The sequence below is a fragment of the Protopterus annectens genome, chromosome 5.part1 (assembly GCF_019279795.1).
Source record: "Protopterus annectens isolate FY-2018-M chromosome 5.part1, PAN1.0, whole genome shotgun sequence".
Classification (NCBI taxonomy): Eukaryota; Metazoa; Chordata; order Ceratodontiformes; family Protopteridae; genus Protopterus; species Protopterus annectens.
The window spans coordinates 649,595,678-649,614,129 of NC_056736.1; the positions used below are offsets into that span (position 1 = coordinate 649,595,678).

Consider the following 18,452-nt stretch of genomic DNA (forward strand, 5'->3'; position numbering starts at 1 on the left):
CCTGACAAGGTTTTATCTCCCCCTTCTGACAGACAACCTTGGTCGAAAGGAGCCCCAGTTGATGTTATGTTGGTCGCAGCGGCCACAAAGAAGGAACTAGCACAGGAGAGTTCTTTAGTCCACCCTCCAGACAAGGAGTCCAGGTCGGTGGATAGGTTTGGGAAGCGCGTATACTCCTCAGCGACTTTTTCTGTCCGTTCGCTGAATTATTTGGCACATGTGATTCGGCTTCAGTGAGACCTTGCTTAGGAATTCGCTGAGTCACCCCCAGAGTCTATATCGCCGTAGGACAGACAGCTGTTCTCGGTGAAAATGTCTCCTCTGAAGTCAGTCTCAAACAAATCTATGCGGCTACTTTCCCATGCCATGGAAGGAGCAGCTAAGGGGGCTGGGACAGGCATAGCCATGAGGCGTCATGCCTGGCTCAGATTGTGTCAGTTTGCGGACCCTTTCAAGGCATTGTTTATCAACACTCCCTACGATGGTTCTTCCCTTTTTGGAAAGACAGTACATGACGCACTTGTCCGGAGCGAAAAGGACAGGAAGACTTTGTCTGCCGTCGGAATCCGCTTCTCTGACTCTTAGCAGTCCTTCTCTAGGAATCAAAGAGGGCAGAAGAAGATGTGGTTCTGAAAATCTCAGTTTTCCCTGGATTCTCAGGACAGCTATTCCCCCAGAGGCAGAGGGGGACAGGATCGATGCCGACCCAGAGGTAGAGGGGTTCCCAGGAATTTCGGGTCTAGGGAACCCTTCTCTGATAGACACAGTCAGCAGCCCTGAGGGGTTGCCCGACTGTCCTACTCTGGAGGCAGTCGGGGGATGATTGTCCTTACACCCAGCGGCATGGGAGTCCATTACGACAGATCGCTGGGTTCTTCAGATAATATCCAGAGGTTACTCTATTCCTTTTGTTGCCCCTCCAAATATTACAAAACACATCCCGGATGTTCCACCCACTCACAGGGAGGCTGCAGCTCTAGAGGTTTCAAAGCTGCTTCTCAAATGAGCCATCGAAAAGGTCCCCCCCGATCAGTCCGGATTAGGCGTCTACTCAAGGTTCATTTTGGTGCCAAAAAAAGATGGGGGACCTCAGGCCCATTCTAGACCTGTCAACTTTAAACCTGTCGGTAGCCAAACAGAAATTCCAGATGGTCACCCTACAGTCCATTCTACCTTATATCCTGGAGTGCGACTGGATGTGCTTGTTAGACCTTCAGGATGCTTACTACTACATCAAAATACACAGAAGCTCCAGGAGGTTTCTGTGCTTCTGGCTAGGAGCCAGTCATTTTCAGTTCAGAGCCCTACCCTTTGGTCTCACCACAGCCCCCAGGGTGTTCACCAAGGTAATGGCAGTTGTAGCGGCTCACCTGAGGCTTCAGGGTATTCAGGTGTTTCCATACCTGGACGACTGGCTCTTTGCTGCACCCAACAAGCATCACTTGTGTCTGGCCCGAGATTATTTCATTTGGTTAGCAGAGCTACTGGGAATTACAGTCAATGTTCACAAATCCCATTTGCAACCAGTACAAGTTCTAGACTTCATTGGGGCACGGTTAGACACTTTTCAGATGAATGTATTCCTAACTCCAGACAGGATTCTACATCTCAGGTGCCACATAGCTCAGATAGTGAACTCCAAGTCTTCAAAGGCGAGCAAGGTTCTCCGGGCTCTGGGCTCCATGGCTGCCAACATATCTATTCTCCCTTATGCACACCTTCACATGCGGGTTCTTCAATGGACTCTGGCTGTTCAGTGGTCTTGGCTAGACCTGCCCATGGAATTTCTGATCAAGATCAGTCACGTCTGCAGGACATCTCTTCTTTGGTGGTTAACTTCACCGGAGGTATCAAAAGGACGCCCCTTTGCATCACCTCCAGTCCAAACCACAGTGACCACGGACTCCTCCCAACTCAGGTGGGGGGGACACTGTTCGGGAAGGACAGTCCAAGGCACGTGGTCCCAGGCAGAGACCAATTTGCACATAAATGTTCTAGAGATGAGGGCAGTGCTTTTAGCGTTGGAAGCCTTTCACACAGTCCTCCCTCTCGGATTGATTGCAATTCAGACAACATGTTGGTCGTCTGGTATATCATCAAGCAGGGGGGAACCAGATCCTACCCTGTATGTCGCGAGGCCATGAGAGTGTGGGAATGGGCAATTTCCACCGGTCGGTTTCTGATAGCAACGCACTTCCCGGGGTGCACCAACATTTTAGTGGACAGATTGAGTCGGGCCATTCTGATGCCTTATGAGTGGTCTCTGAAACAATCAGTAGCGGAGGAGATTTTCCTTGCATGGGGTCAGCCTTGCTGCGATCTCTTCACATCTCCTTCCAACGCGAAGTGCAGCGAGTTCTTTGTTCTGATTCCCTCACCAGGGAAAGTCCACAGAAATGCTCTAGTCCCTGCTTGGCCTCCCGGGCTTCTGTATGCTTATCCACCTTTACCTCTCATTCCGAAGTTTCTTCAGAAAGCTTGCCGACTACGGTCCAGAGTGATCCTTATTGTTCCATTCTGGCCTCGTCAGGTTTGGTTCCCATTCCTTTGGTCTCATCTCTTAGCTCCCCCGTATGTTCTGGATCCCTGCCCGGATCTAATTTCCCATCCGTCGGGGACACATCCACCCGATATGGGCAGCCTCAAGCTAACAGCTTGGTTACTCTGGTTCCGTTAATTGCCAGGACTCCCGGTCTTTCATCCCAGGTAAAATCCATTCTGGTGGCCTCTCTTAATGACTCCACTAGGAAACTATTGCAGTAAATGGAAGTGCTGTTCCATTTGGGTCTCTCAGAGAAAAGTAGATCCCTTTACAGCCCCTGTTCCAGCGGTGTTGGACTTCCTGTCTGGTATCTTTCAGCAAGGAGCTAGTTCCTCCACAGTGAAAGTATAACTGGCAGCCATTTCCAGTTTTCATGTTGGTGAAGGCAACATGGCCTTAGCCTCCTCTAGGCTGTGTAAGGCTTTTTTTAAAGGTACTTTTCTGTTACGGCCCCCTGTCAAGGATTCAGTACCTCCTTGGGACCTTAATTTTGTTTTACAGGCATTGGTGGCTCCTCCTTTCGAACCTGCAGCTTCGGTAGACTTAAAATTTTTGTCCTGGAAGACAGCTTTCCTAGTCGCCATCACAATGGCTAGGAGAGTTTCTGAGCTTCAAGCTCTGTCTGCCATGCCTCCGTATTTGGTCTTTCATAAGGATAACGTCTCCCTCCATACTAACCTTTCCTTCTTACCTAAAGTAGCATCTGAAGCAAACATAAACCAGTCCATTAATCTGCCCGTTTTCTTTCCCAACTTACAAAATAAAGGTGAATGCAAACTCCATTTGTCAGATGTTTATAGACAACTTCATTTTTATCTTCATAGAACTAAATCTTTCCGCAAAACTGACCAATTGCTTGTTTCCTTTTCCAAAGCATTTATGGGAAAAGCTATTTCTAAAGTTTCTTTAGACAGATGGATCACTCTTTGCATTTCACATGCCTACAAAGCAAAAGGTTTATCTCCTCCTGGTATAGTTAAGGCTCACTCTACCAGGTACATGGCGACTTCTGCTGCTTTTTGGTCCAGGGTACCTTTGGACGATATTTGTGCAGCAGCGACATGGGCCAATTCACATACCTTCATTTCCCATTACAAATTTGATCTGATTTCGAGGGGTAAAGCATCCTTTGGCTCTGCGGTGCTCAGGAATATCCTTCCATAAGGGCCTCCCAGGATCAGAGTAGCTGGGGACTCTGTCCCACAGGTTGCAGATAAAATTAAGTTAACTACTTTGCATAAAGAAGTTATGTACTCACCATAACGTTCCATCTGAGTAGTTATACTTCATTTTTCTGCAACATTCCCTCCCTCCATCCCCCGGACCTTATCCTGTTTTCAAGGTTGGTTTATTGGGTTGAGTTGCATATATATTGTTAGTTGCAGCAAACTCAATCTGAGGGACGATAGGAAATGGTAGGGCATTATGGGTAAGGGGAAGAGCTCGGAGTTTGGAGCAGATGCTAGAAAAAAAAGTTGCCGGCTTGGATCCGATACAGATCCGTATACCCACAGGTTGCAGAAAAATGAAGTATAACTACTCAGATGGAAAGTTATGGTGAGTACATAACTTATTTTTTTGGGCTAATTCCTATCTCTTTCTGGCTCCCTGCCTTAAAACCTGCATTTGCATGGTTTTGCGCTGGTTTCTAACTCAGCACAGTTCCTCGTGATGTCCTACAGAGTGATCCAAGCAGCAGAGAGACAAAAGAGAGACTTTAAATAGATAAAGTATTTTTTTCTCTGCTTTCTAACTGCAACTGCATTTTTTGCCGAAAAGCAAGTTCCTGGCTTACCTAATATCTCAAAAGCATTGTTTTTGTATCTTAACTGTTTTTGCACTTCTAAAAGTTGTTTTTGTGTTGTTTAGCTGTTGTAGGCTACACACTCACATGTGCTAGCAGTTTAAAACATTTACAGTGTTTCCTGTTTAAATTTCTGTTGTTTCTGCTAAAAAACAAACAAAAAAAATATTCTTGTTTCCCACCTTTTCTAAACTAGAGTAGTCCAGATTTCAGGTTTGCTGAATTCTGCGCTGTGGTATAGTTTCTGTGTTGCCCATATCCTTACTTGGATAGGAGGAAGCTTCTCTGTTCACCAGTGAGAGTGGGGAGCTTTGAGAAGCCTATCTGTCCCTGCAGGAGTGGTTTCAGCCCAGCAACTAGTAGCTTATTGGCCGTTTTGGGCTAATTCCTATCTCTTTCTAGCTCCCTGCCTTAAAACCCGCATTTGCGTGGTTTTGTGCAATTTTGCGCATCGCGCAACATCGCGCGGCACCGTTTAAGCAGTTTTAAACTATTCCCGGATCCACAAAGTCTGCTCTTAAATTTTTCCCTTAGAACTAGTCAAACTTTCAAAGTAAGCACACAGCCTTCCTTCTACAGCCCAGCATTTGCTCAAATTTCTCAGTATAGCACTAACATACTATAGCACTACACCCCCTTATACTACCTAGAAGTACAAGGCTCCCTATTCGTCCATTCCGGACAATCAACAAAATAGTTCTTAAACTATCCAGGCATGTCCAAAGTGCAGTTTCAGGTATACTCTCCAGTCCAGCTGGTGACTCTGGGAATCCTGAGGCAATGTTACTCGGAGGCTCTAAATAGAACCAAAATGCTCTCATCCAAAAAAAGGAAGCCAATCTGTTGGTCCCCTGCCATAAACAAACTTTACAACAAAAGGAAGAAACTTTTGCAGAAAAGAGGAAAATCCCAGGATGCAAAAAACTCCCTTACTAGCCTCAGTAAGAAACTGAGATGCCTCATAAAATCCTCCAAAGCTAGTTACGAAAATAAAATTGGCAAAGATTCCAAAGACAACCACAAAGCATTCTATAACTATGTCAAGAATCTAAATGGCAATGCTCAGATCTGCTCTGAGCTAAAACAGAATGGCATTAAATATACTGATCCAAAGGTTATTGCCAATATCCTGGCAGATCGATTCAGTGCCAACTTCACCCCCTCTCACCTCCTAAATGGCCCATCTCAATACCGGAAGATTGCCAAATTCCAGTAATAACGGCCACACAGGTACAAAACGCACTCTCTAAAGCCAAGAATACAGCATCCATGGGACCAGATGACATCCCGGGCTGTGTACTACATGAACTACAATATGAACTGGCACCTCACCTAAGTGTCATGTTTAATCATAGCCTCACCTCAGGTTTCGTGCCCACTGAGTGGCGCAGAGCTACAGTTATCCCAATCCACAAGGGGATCCACCTTGGATCCCGGAAACTACCGTCCCATCAGTCTGACAAGCCTTATCTGCAAGGCCATGGAGCATATTCTCATGGAACTTATAAACAAAGACATTGGCAACCTTCAAACACTGGACCCCACCCAATTTGGGTTTGTGAAGGGCCGATCTTGTCTCCTGAACCTGATTGACTTCTTTGAATCAGTCTCCAGAGCCATGGACAAGGGTAAGGTGGTCCACACAGCCTATCTAGACCTTGCCAAGGCCTTTGACACCATCCCCCACTCTGGAATCATAGATAAATTTACTAAGTTGGGCATTAATCCCTATGTCACCCAATTGGTTGCTAAATGGCTTACTGATAGAACCCACGCTGTAAAAGTAGCCAACTCCAAATCCAGCTCCAGACAAGTGACAAGTGGAGTACCTCAGGGTTCAGTCCTGGGGACGCTCTTGTTTGGCATCTACTTCTCTGAAGTACAGGGACTCTGGCTAACAAAGTTTGCAGATGACTGCAAACTGGGAGCCATTATTGAATCCCCAAATGATGTGGATACTCTACAAAAGGGTCTTACAGAAACAGATGCTTGGTGCCAGAGCCATGGGCTCAAGCTCAATGCCAAGAAATGTATTGTTATTCCCTTTGGGGGAAAACATGTATCCATGAATTACCATATAGGTGGCAGTACACTAAACACAGAAAGTGTGATAAGAGACTTAGGGACACAGGTGGACAGTGGTCTCACCTTCGATAACCACATCACCACAACAGTCAGGAAATCCTTCTATGTGGCACACCTCATCACAAAGGGCTTTTCATCCAGAAAAAAGGAGGTCATTGTCCCACTGTACTCATCCCTCATTAGACCCATTATAGAATACAATGCCCCATTTGGTATGTACCTCTCCAGACATCTGCAACAACTGGAAAGGCCTCAGAAATACCTCACTAAAAGAATCACAGGCCTAAAGCAGATGCCCTATGCTGACAGCCTTAAAAACTCCAGCTATACTCTGTTGCATATCGTCTACTCAGAGGCGATCTCTGCTTAATATACAAGGCCATGTCAAACCCAGAGCTGTTGGACATGCTACACTTAAAGAAATCCCAATCCCTCAGAGCAACATGTTGCAGGGATCTAAACCTTGTCATCACAATAAACAAAACATGCTGGAGGGATAGGTTCCTGACCCAGAGACTCCCCAGACTCTGGAATAGATTGCCCATACATGTCAAGCAGAGTGCCTCTTTGGACCTCTTCAAGAGGAACCTTGACGATTGGATGGGAGAAAGGAAATTCACCCCATGGATCATGTCAGTCACCCTGCTAGACAGGGGTCTAGGAAAGTAAATAATGTGGGAAGAAATAGCCAGGGAATTGTTATGGCTAGGCTTGTATAGGCCCTAGGGCTGATAGCCTAGTACCAACCTATGAACCTATTATGTACCCAGACAACCCTCTCCACCTTCGAACAAACTCAAATGTATGTGAGAGATGCAACTATACAGCCAAACTGGAGGCCAGGCTCTCTCAACCCAAGACTGGCACAGTCAGTCGGGAGAAGAAGGAAACCACCCGCACCACACAACCAGTCTCACATAGACCAATCGTATCAGCAAACAAGACACATAAACTCACAAAAACATACTCGGAGGCTCTAAATAAAAATTTGCCAAAGCAGCAGAGACCTCCAAAGCAGACATCCAATCACTGCTACCACCTAACAACTCTCACGTATCACATACTTCACAAAGTTAGTGTGCCACACAGTCACAGCCCTTAAGGCTAAATAACACACCAAATACACTAGTAATAGAAGACTCTATTATCAGGCACACTGACGCTCCGCTCACCAGACTGAACAAGGAGAAGCTCACTGTAAGCTGCTTGTCGGGTGCCAGGATCCGCCACATAACACAAGCACTCAGGTCACTCCACAGCAGGTACAAATATGACTCTGTCATTGTCCATGTTGGTTTGAATGACCTGAGACATACCTCCTTGGACTACATGAAAAGAAACATAGAGGAGCTCTTGGATCATGTAGCCCAGGCCGGTATTACCCTGACCCTGAGTAGCATCTTGCCCTCAACAAGAATGTTGCCACAGTATAAGGACAAAATGATCAATTTTAACAATTGGCTAAGCTATCGGTATCATTCAAAGGGGATCCAGTGTCTGTCAACCTGGGATGACATGCTCGACAAGCCACGCTGCTTTGCTAGGGACGGCTTGCACCTGTCACCCTTAGGCTTTCGAATACTGGCTAAGGCTCTTGCCACCCCCATAGTGCTTTTTTTAGGCAAGGCTCAAAAGACAAACCCACCTCCATAGAAAATACAAGAAACAAAAAACTAAGGGTAATGCTACTCAACGCCAGAAGTCTAAACCTCAAGATGCACGCACTCGAGGCACTCCTTAGTATGAAGAAAATTGATATCTGTGCAGTAACAGAAACCTGGTTCAAGGCTCCAGAGAGCACCCCAGCACTACCAGGATTCAGCTCATACCATTCTTTTCAGCCCCAGAACTCCAACTGAAATACTAAAGGTGGGGGAGTATCCATTTTCATCAAGGATACCCACACCTCCAGGTTAGTGGCACTGCACGAGGCATCGGAGACCATCCATGTGCAACTAACAGTGGGCAAAACTGCTTTTCAGTTCATAGCCTGCTACAGATCACACACCCTGTCCCAGGACCGCCACTCGGCATTCCTGAGAATATTGGAGAATATGAAGGTCTCACCAAACACCATGTTATTGGTGGATTTCAACTACCCAAACATTGACTGGGAAAACTACTCAAGTCCAAACTCCTTTGTCCAACAGTTCCTGGAATTTATAAACTCAAACGTCATGGAACAACTGGTCACCACTCCCACAAGAAGGGACAACATATTGGACATGGTCATCACCAACATGGGGGCTCAATGTTCCACACCAGAGGTAAACCGCTCATTGGTAAGATCAGACCATAAACTAATCACTATGGACATTCACATCCCGACCCCACCCCCAGCCAAGGAAACCACTGTGAAAAACTTCTCAAAAGCAAACTTTACACTTCTCAAGACTGAGGTGGAGAACTTCAAAGCACCCGGGCTAATGGAAAATGCTACCCAAAACGCGAGAATCCTTCACAAATGCATTCTATGAGCACCTACAGGAATGCATGGATCGTGCCATCCCAAGTAAAACCAAGACTCACTCCTCCAAAAACAGGAGACCAGTCTGGTGGACCCCAGCCATAAATAAACTTTACAACAAAAGGAGGAAACTATTACATGATAGGGCAAAATCCCAAAAAGGGAAGACATCCCTGATCAGTACTAGCAAGAAACTTCGATCCCTCATAAAATCATCAAAGGCTAGCTTCGAAAGAAAAATTGCCAAAGATTCTAAAGATAATCACAAGGCTTTCTTTAGCTACGTCAAGAATCTGGGTGGTAACTGCCAAATCTGCTCTGAGCTGGTGCAAAATGGCACAAAGTACACTGAACCCACTGACATTGCCAACATCCTGGTGGACAGGTTCAGTGCAAACTTTACCCTCCCCCCCCCAAAAGGACCTGTGTCTATCCTAGAAGTATGCAGTCCCCCTGACATCACAGACACACAGGTGAAAGCAGCCCTTTCCAAAGTAAAAAACACAGTATCAATGGGACCGGATGGCATCCTGGGCTGCATCTTACACGAACTCCAAAAAGAACTAAACCCTCACATAAATTCACTGTTCCAACTTAGCCTCACCACAGGTTATGTACCCAAAGAATGGCGTACAGCAACAGTAATCCCGCTCCACAAAGGAGGTGCCACAACGGATCCCGGGGACTATCGCCCTATAAGCCTGACTAGCCTGGTCTGCAAGGCTATGGAGCGCATCATCATGGATCTCATAAACAAAGACATTGGGAACCTCCAGACACTGGACCCTACCCAATTCGGCTATGTTAAAGGCAGATCTTGCCTCCTAAACCTAGTTGACTTCTTCAAAACAGTTACCAAAGCCATAGATGAGGGAAAGGCAGTCCACATAGCCTACTTGGACCTCGCAAAGGCCTTCGACACAATACCCCACTCTGGTATCATAAATAAGCTTACCAGCCTAAATATCAACCCATTTGTCACAAGATGGGTTGCAAACTGGCTCAGGGATAGAACTCACATGGTCAGAGTTGCGGGTGCCATGTCTGACTCTAAACCGGTTACAAGTGGCGTCCCACAGGGCTCTGTCCTGGCACTCCTCTTGTTCGGTATATACTTCTCTGAGGTACAGGCAAGCACGGGAGGACTGGGGCTGACGAAGTTCGCAGATGATTGCAAACTGGGAGCCATAATCGACTCTCCATCTGACACAAGCATCCTCCAGAAGGGTCTTATGGAGACGGATACCTGGTGTCAGAACCATGGCCTCAAGCTAAATGCCAAAAAATGTATAGTCATCCCCTTTGGGAAAAACAAAGTGCCCACAAACTACCACATAGGAGGTAATCCGCTAAGTACGGAAGAAGTAATTAGGGATCTGGGGACCCAAGTAGATAGTAACCTCTCCTTTGACAATCACATTGCCAAAGTGGTTAGGAAAACCTTCTATGTAGCTCGCCTAATCACAAAAGGGTTCACATCTAGCTCAAGAGAGGTCATTGTGCCCCTCTACTTATCACTCATCAGGCCCATAATTGAGTACAATGCCCCATTTGGGATGTACATTACCCGACACCTGCAACAGCTGGGGAGACCGCAAAAGTACCTCACCAAGAGGATCGTGGGCCTCAAACAGATGCCCTATGCAGCTCGACTAAAACTCCAGCTCTACTCAGTTGCTTACCGCCTACCTAGAGGCGATCTCTGCCTGATGTACAAGGCCATGTCTAACCCGGAACTAATGGACATGCTCCACCACAAGAAAACCAAATCCATTACAGTTACACGCTCCAGGGATTTAAACCTCAGCACAGCTATACATAGGACATGCTGGAAGGATAGATTCATATCCCAGTGGCTTCCCTCACTCTGGAATAGAGTCCTGGTCCATGTTAGGCAGAGCCCCTCACTTACCCTCTTCAAGAGAAATCTTGATGAGTGGATGGGAAATCTTAAATTCACTCCTGGGATCACTTCTATGGCCCTGCTGGACAGGGGCTCAGGAATCTAGTCTAAAAGGGAGGCAAAAGCCAACATATTCTGGCTAGGCTTATAAATGCCCTAGGGCAGATAGCCTAGTACCTACCTATGAACCTATAATTACACTTTTGCAAGGCACACATCAGTCAATTAGTAATAATCATTACTTGGAATATGAGGCCAAGGGGGGTGTCTACCATCAGCTTTAACCATTGTTTACACTGCAGTACTTGCAGTACACTTGCTGTGCATTGACCAACACATCTCTAAAGTATTGACAAAGTGACATTCCTCAGAGGTATTAGAGTCTATGTGCAGTCAAAGGTAAAAGTGTAAAAAGTGAGGCTTTTGTCTTCTGTTTTACTTCTACTGTGTATATTCACTCCTCTATCTGCAATAATTACGCTAATTAGGGCTCAGCTCATTTTTTCTGAATTTGTCAATCTGCTCAATGAACAAACCTAATAAACATTTTGAAGATTTGCCAAACATATGCCACAGCATCTGCAGTAAGCTTTGTGCATGTGTGGAAAGCCGGTTATGTTAGACTGGAAAGAATTGCTATCCTATAATTACTATCTGAATATGGAGTCACTGTTGAGCACACATGCTCAGCAGCATACAGAGGGATGGAGGACTGCCACGTTTCATACCTTAAAGTGGTATTAGAAACAAAACTACAGTACCTATATGTCATTATGTTGCCATCCATTGCGCAAATAAGGTGCAGTTGGTGCTGTGTTTTGGGTGCCGTTTCTCTGCTATTTTTCCTGAGATGTTTGAAGCTTAGACAAGCATGACTGGAGAAAGTGAGTGTTGTGCTGCTTTTACAGCACAGAGGTGGTATTAGGAGGAGTCCAAGATGTTTCTGGATATCCTCCATAAGCAAGTACAGGCAAAGGCTCCTGGGCGGGCTATATTAGGTCACAGTATAAGACTGATGCCTGGAATAGTTTGGCTAAGGCTGTCACCCATGTTGCTGGCATCACATGCATGGGAGATCAGTGCCAGTACCACTACAATGACTTGTTTTGATGTGAGACTGACCTCCTTGGCCGATGGGGGACTGAAGTTACAGCACAATCACCACCTTAGCACTGTAAGTATACATCCTGTCATGAACCAATTACCCTGCCAATGCATGCCAGCGTACAAGTTTTCCTTATGCACTTTTTATATCTGCAGGTCTTGCATAGATTGAAAGGAAAAAAGAGATCTATAAGATATGCTAGATTGCCTAAGAGAGCACTGTATACCTGCTGTTGTGAACGATGTGTCTGTTTGCTTAGTAAAAGTTGTAGCCATTAAAAGTAATGCTGTATAACTTTCATACAGAAGTAGCACTTCTGTCAGTAGGGCATACCATAATGTAATCAGTATGACTAAGCATTACTAAAAATGTACTTTTACACGCCACTCCCTATATAGGTAGACAAATGACTTATCATGTCAAGTGTATGTAGTGTATGTGCAATAAGATTGTTAGAATGGCTATGGGTTCAATTCTCCACCTACAAAAAATATTCTGTTGTCACAGTGGAGTATATTCTGTGTTATCACCAAAGTATCTGTGTACTACTACCATGTCCATATATGCACTATCCAAACGTTAATTTGGCTGGGCATTTCACAATATACAGTAGATGTATCTGTTCCTTGTCTGTCACCTGGGCTTGATACATTTATTGTGTGATTAACATGTTTCATATGTTCATAGGTTCATAGGTTAGTACTAAGCTAACTGCCCTTGCAAGCCATTTTAAGCCTAGCCAATTATCCCTTGTGAGACTCAAACCCTGCACCTTGTATTTGTAAGGCAAACACCTTAACCATTAGGCCACCCTCCCAATATGTACAGTTGTATGCTTGGCCAAACTGGAATAGCATCAATGACTACAGGCACAGATTTGGTTTTCTGATGCTTAGCTGCTGCAGTTAGTATGATTTTAAGTTAGATTGCATGTGAGAATGTTTTTTGGCCTAGTCCCCCAAAAGGAATACTCAGAAAAACTGCTTGATAACATACCTGTGTAAGTCCTGCTATTAAATGGTTATTTTGCTTCAATGTATGAGTATCAATATAGTTAAAAATGCAGATCCATTGTTTTTGCATGTCTCCTCCCAAACCCTCTTTGCCACTTTTCTTTCTGTTTTAGACATTTATTTATTTCCCCATTTCTGTTACTTTTATATTCAGCAGCACACTGACCACAGCTGCATTGCCTGCCATCACCCACAGATGACAGCAGCAACACACAAGGACATCAGCAGGTAAATGTATAATACAGTTAAGTGATATCCTTTATTCAAAATGTTTTGATGGCTCAGTGTACTCATTACATGATTTATACAGTGTCAGTATAGTGGGTGAGGTGTTTGTCTCCCACTGTTTTTTATGGTATTTTACACTAATCTTTATCCAGTCTGTAAATGTGTTATATTTTCCTGATACATCTTGTAATGACCCCTTATGGAATGACAATAGCAGTCGTTTTTCATGCTAATGCACTTTTATGTAGAATATGTTTAGGAAAGCCTCGGTTTCCAGTCCCTTGATGCCTACACATTTTCCATGCTATAAGCAAATAGTTTATTTCTGATCTGATGGAAAAAATGAATAAAATCCAGGTCATGCACCAATAAGCTAATATGCAGATATGGCGCAAGGTAAAGTTGTATGTATATAGCATCTCCCATGGTCCACTGTTTTAATCCCAAGACTGTTGTATATTTCCTTCAAATGTGTGTTTTTTTCTCACCTTCAATATAAGTTATTTTGGGGCTTCACTTGCTAATCCAGCAATTCAGAGCATATCAGTTAGAAAGACAGGAATTTAAATCCAGTTAAAGTGTAGAACCGGTCTGCCAAAAATTTGTATCATGTGCTTTTAACTTGCTATCAGCTGCACATATGAGCTGATGGTTGACAGGCATCATCCACATACAAATGGAAAATAAGATAAACCTAATGCATGTAGTCTAACTGATTCCATGGCTGTGTGTACATTGCTGACACACTTTTGGATTTTTTAATTCTCTCATGGTTGTATGTTTTAAAATGTTCAGTTTTCTGTCACCAACACTATTCTAACATTGCCTTGGAATGTTTATTTTCTGACAGGTTCAACATACGTTCATTTATGGCTTCACCTGCTAATGTACTGGTTTAGAGAATATTTGTTAGAAAGACAGGGGTTCAAATCCAGTGAGGATTACCTTGTATCAGTCTTAAAAATATGTTTCATGTGCAAGTCACTTACTTTCCAAATATGAAATAGAAAGTAAACATACTACAGGTATATACAAGTTTCGTAGTGTACATTGTCAATACACTGAATGAAAGGTTTTCATCCCCTGATTCTTGTGTATTGTTTAATAATGTTCATTAGTCTTCAACAGTGTTCTAACATTCCCTTGAAATATGTGTTTTCTGACAACTTCACTACAAGTTCTTCTGTGGTTTCACTTGCTAATTCACTGGTCTTGAAAGCAGCAGTTAGGCATAGGTTCAAATCCATTGATATTTGTTTGCCATCTTTACCCACTTCCAGCCTGCTTAATAATTAGTTTCTCACCTTCTGTTATACACTGTGTTTGCTGCCCTTATTCGTCTATGTCATGCACCCTTTCCAGTCTTTAGTCTTGGCAAAATTACATTAGCACACTGCACACATGCCCAAAAAGGACTTATGAAAGAAGAAAATCATCTTTCCATGGTTTTGTGTTGTGTAGCAGGTCTCAAAGAGCAGTGGCGATGCCTGTACATAAACAAAGAGAAGTGACATTTCTTGTGATTTGAAAAAAAAATAAAAAATAGCATGTGTTAATATATTGCCAGAGTTGATGCAAATGAGTTGATTGCCAGTGTGCCTCATCATGCAAATGTGAACTAAGATAAACATAATATGTGCATGTAACAGCTTCCATGGCTAAGTGTGCTGATGCAGGTGTCCATTGTCAATAAACTGGTTGGAGGGCTTTGATCACTTGATTCATGTAGCTTGTTTAATAATGTTCATTTTCAGTCTTCAACATTGTTATACCATTTCCTTGAAATGTGTGATTTCTAATAGCTTCACTAAAAGTTATGTGGCTTTACTTGCTAAGATACTGCTGTAGAGAATATTAGAAAGGCAGGGGTTCAAAGCCAACGAGGTATACACTGTATTAGTCTCCAGAAAATCTGTAGTGTGCTCTAATAACTTGCCATTGGTCACATACATGAGCTTATGGTCATCACTTTAAAAATAAGATAAACCTAATGCATATAATTGAACTGCTTCCTTGGCTCAGTGTTAGTGTACTCATGCAGTGATGTGTACATTGCCAATAAACTAGTAGAGAGTTTTGATCTCCTTGCTCTTCTGTGTTGTTCAATAATGTTTATTTTTCAGTTTTCAACATTGTTACAACATTTCCCTGAAATCTTTTCTCATCAGTCTTTCACGAGTGCTTCCATGGCATGCCATGTTAATGCAGTGGTTTAGAGAATATCAGTGAAAGAGTCAGGTGTTAAAGTCTATTCAGGTAAATTTCTCTTTTCTTTCTATCATGTTGTCCATTCCTCTGAAATCTGTTTTAAAAGAAACTTTTCCTTTGAGTACTTCCATGGCATACCATACTCCTACATTAGTGTAGAGAATATCAGTAATGAATGAAGGGGTTCAAATCTATTCAGGCATATTTCTGTTTTCTTGCTATCATGGTTTCCATTCTCCTGAAACGTGTTTTTCAGAAACTTTTCTATAAGTGCTTCTGTGGCACACTGTGCTAATGCACTGCTCTAATGAATATCTGTGACAAAGGCAGGAGTTCCATTCATGTGTGTCTATCTATCTATCTATCTATCTATCTATCTATCTATCTATCTATCTATCTATCTATCTCTTTTCTTGCTATCATAGTTTCTCTTACCCTGAAATGTGTTTTCTGGAAAGCTTACATATCAGTGCTTATATGACATGCCATGTAATGCACTGGTCTAGGGAGTAACAGTGATGAAGGCAAGTACTCAAATCCATTCAGGTATATTTCTTTTTTCTTGATTTCATGGGTTCCATTTCCTGAAATAAAACATCCCTGTCATCATGTTGTAAAGTATGTCATGGAGCTTGGTACTTTATAGCCAAATTTATTGATGGATTATTTTATGATTGTTAAGGTAAGAAATATGGACTCTTATCCTACCTCATTCCTGCCCATACCTTATCTTCTCACCTTGTGTTCTGCCCTCTGCTTGCCTCCTGTTTTCATCTCTGTCCTATACTCCCACTTTGAAGCACAAAAATAGAACTATTACCCAGCATTAAGCTGCTAGGGGTCACAATTAATGATCAACTAAAATGTAACTACTGTGTAATAGAAGCAGTTAAAAAAATCATTATAATCTCAGCTCACTGTACAGGATATTTCCTTATGCAGCAAACTCTGCAAGATGACATATTGCCTCAACCTTCCTGCTTTCTACATTTCTGTACACTGCTGCAGTGCTGATTGACTTGCAGGCCTCGCAATCCAATCTGCTTGAGCAGTGTTATAATAAAGTCGAAAAGTCTACCTTCAACATACCTTATAAAGTACGTCACTGCCTTACTGTCAGAAAACCTACATGGCTAGAACTATCCTATTATGTATCCTTCTCACAGCTTCAAATCACATGCAAACTCCTCAACAAACCTGACCAGTGCCCAGTCCTAAGCAACATTTTTCAGTGTTCCTCCCCAAATAGACGACTCCACTCCTCTAAAAAAAAAATACTACTTGACATAACCCTATTTAGTAATTCAGGCTGTGACTTGTATTCCTCCTGTGTATCTAGACAGGGGAACTCCTTGTCCCTACTACTCAGACAAAATGGCAAAAATGAAATTTTCAAAATTAAACTCAAGCAATACTTACTGGAGACATGGTTTTGCTTTTGTTCCACACCAGGCTAACCCTACACTGCCTTCACTCTTCTAAATAGCTTTACCTCCCTATTCTGTCCTCACTCACACAGTACGTTATAAAGCTAATACATTTATCTTGCAGCTTGCCTTCTTCTCCTGTTGCATTTCTCCTTTCTCTGCCCTTACTTCTCCACACTCAAATACTTCCTGCCTATTTTATTTTACTCCTCCCTTTCTCTCTTCTCCAGTTCTGTCTTACTGTCTGTTCTTTCCCTAACATTCTTCTCTCTACTTTCCCTCCTTTCTCTGTCCCAAATCCACTTATTTTAACTCCTCTAGACTTTGATTCATCTCTCATTTCCTACTCTCTACACAACCTGTCTGGCGATTATCTGAAAATGCGTCTATGCTAATCCTATTTATGCTTTGTATGCCTTACAAATACCATCTCTGTTATGCTCTGATACTGCTATGCAGCCTTGTAGGAATGTTAATTTTCATTGTGTCAGTGCATTGGTTGGGGGTCTCAAATTGCCTGGGGGGTTGTTTCTTATCTGTAATATTCAGTTTGCAGTCTGAACATGTTACAGTTTGCTGCTATGTGTGTGTGTTACAAGTGCTTTTATTCTGACATCTTCAGTGATTAATGCACTGGTATAGAGAAATTCGGTAGGAAAGTAATAGGTATATTTCCCATGAGGTCCAGCTTTCTTTTCTTGCCATCATTCTGTACATGTGCTATCAGCCCCCTGATATAAAAAACGCTAAACGCAGCTGCGCGATTTTAGCTGTTTTGCGGCGAGCTGCTAGCAGATTTAAACTATTAGGGCACCTAAAATTACACTCTTCAAATTTTCCTTAAAAACTACCTTCTAACTATACTACTGATCTAATCAGCGTGATCCTATACTAAAAGATCATCTCTACTTGACTCAAGTAGACTATTCTCTATCTGTTACCTAGCACATCCTTCTAGCATGTCGAGGGGATCAGCTGCTAGTGTCCTCTCCTGCAGCTGGTGAACTTGGGAATACTCATGTACACAGACAACCCTCTCCTCCCTCCCACAACACATACAAATATGAGAGATGCAACTATCAAAAATCTACCAAAACAGCAGAGGCCACCAAAGACACCCAAAACAACCACCACTGCAACACATAGACCTCACAGTCAGAGTGTCAAACAGTCACAGCCTAAGGCCAAACACAATGCCAGACACAACACATCATTGGGTGACACAAATATGACTCAGTCATTGTCCACGCTGGCACCTGTCACCCCTGGGATTCCGATATTTGCAAAAGGCTGCCACCCCATAGTGCCTTTTTTTGGCAAGGCTCAAATTCTAAACCACCCACCCTAGAAACAAAAAAAAAAAAACTAGGTAAATGCTGCTCTGCCGCCAGAAAGTAAATCTCAAAATGCACGCACTGAGGCCCTCTCAGTATGGATGGACATCGTGTCTGTGCTGTGACAGAAACCTGGTTCAAGTCTCCTGAGAGCACCCCAGCGCTATCAGGTTTTACCTCATCATGCCGCCCCAAAATCGGACAATACCAAGAAAGGAGGAGGGTATCCACATTACACCTGACACCCACACCTCAAGACTGGTGGCAACGCATGATGCATCGGAGACCATCCAGGTGCAATAAACTGAGGCAAGACTGCTCAGCAAATTGTAGCAT

The 18,452-nt window shown here is 43.4% G+C and overlaps 1 long non-coding RNA gene across 1 annotated transcript in view; it reads left to right on the forward strand.

Moving 5' to 3' along the window:
- The window catches only part of LOC122803309, a 68,005-nt gene that overhangs the window by 13,789 nt on the left and 35,764 nt on the right, over nucleotides 1-18,452 (forward strand). Inside the window, exon 2 of the long non-coding RNA XR_006365104.1 lies at nucleotides 13,074-13,147. This is a non-coding gene — a long non-coding RNA (uncharacterized LOC122803309). The remainder of the gene's footprint in view (nucleotides 1-13,073; nucleotides 13,148-18,452) is intronic.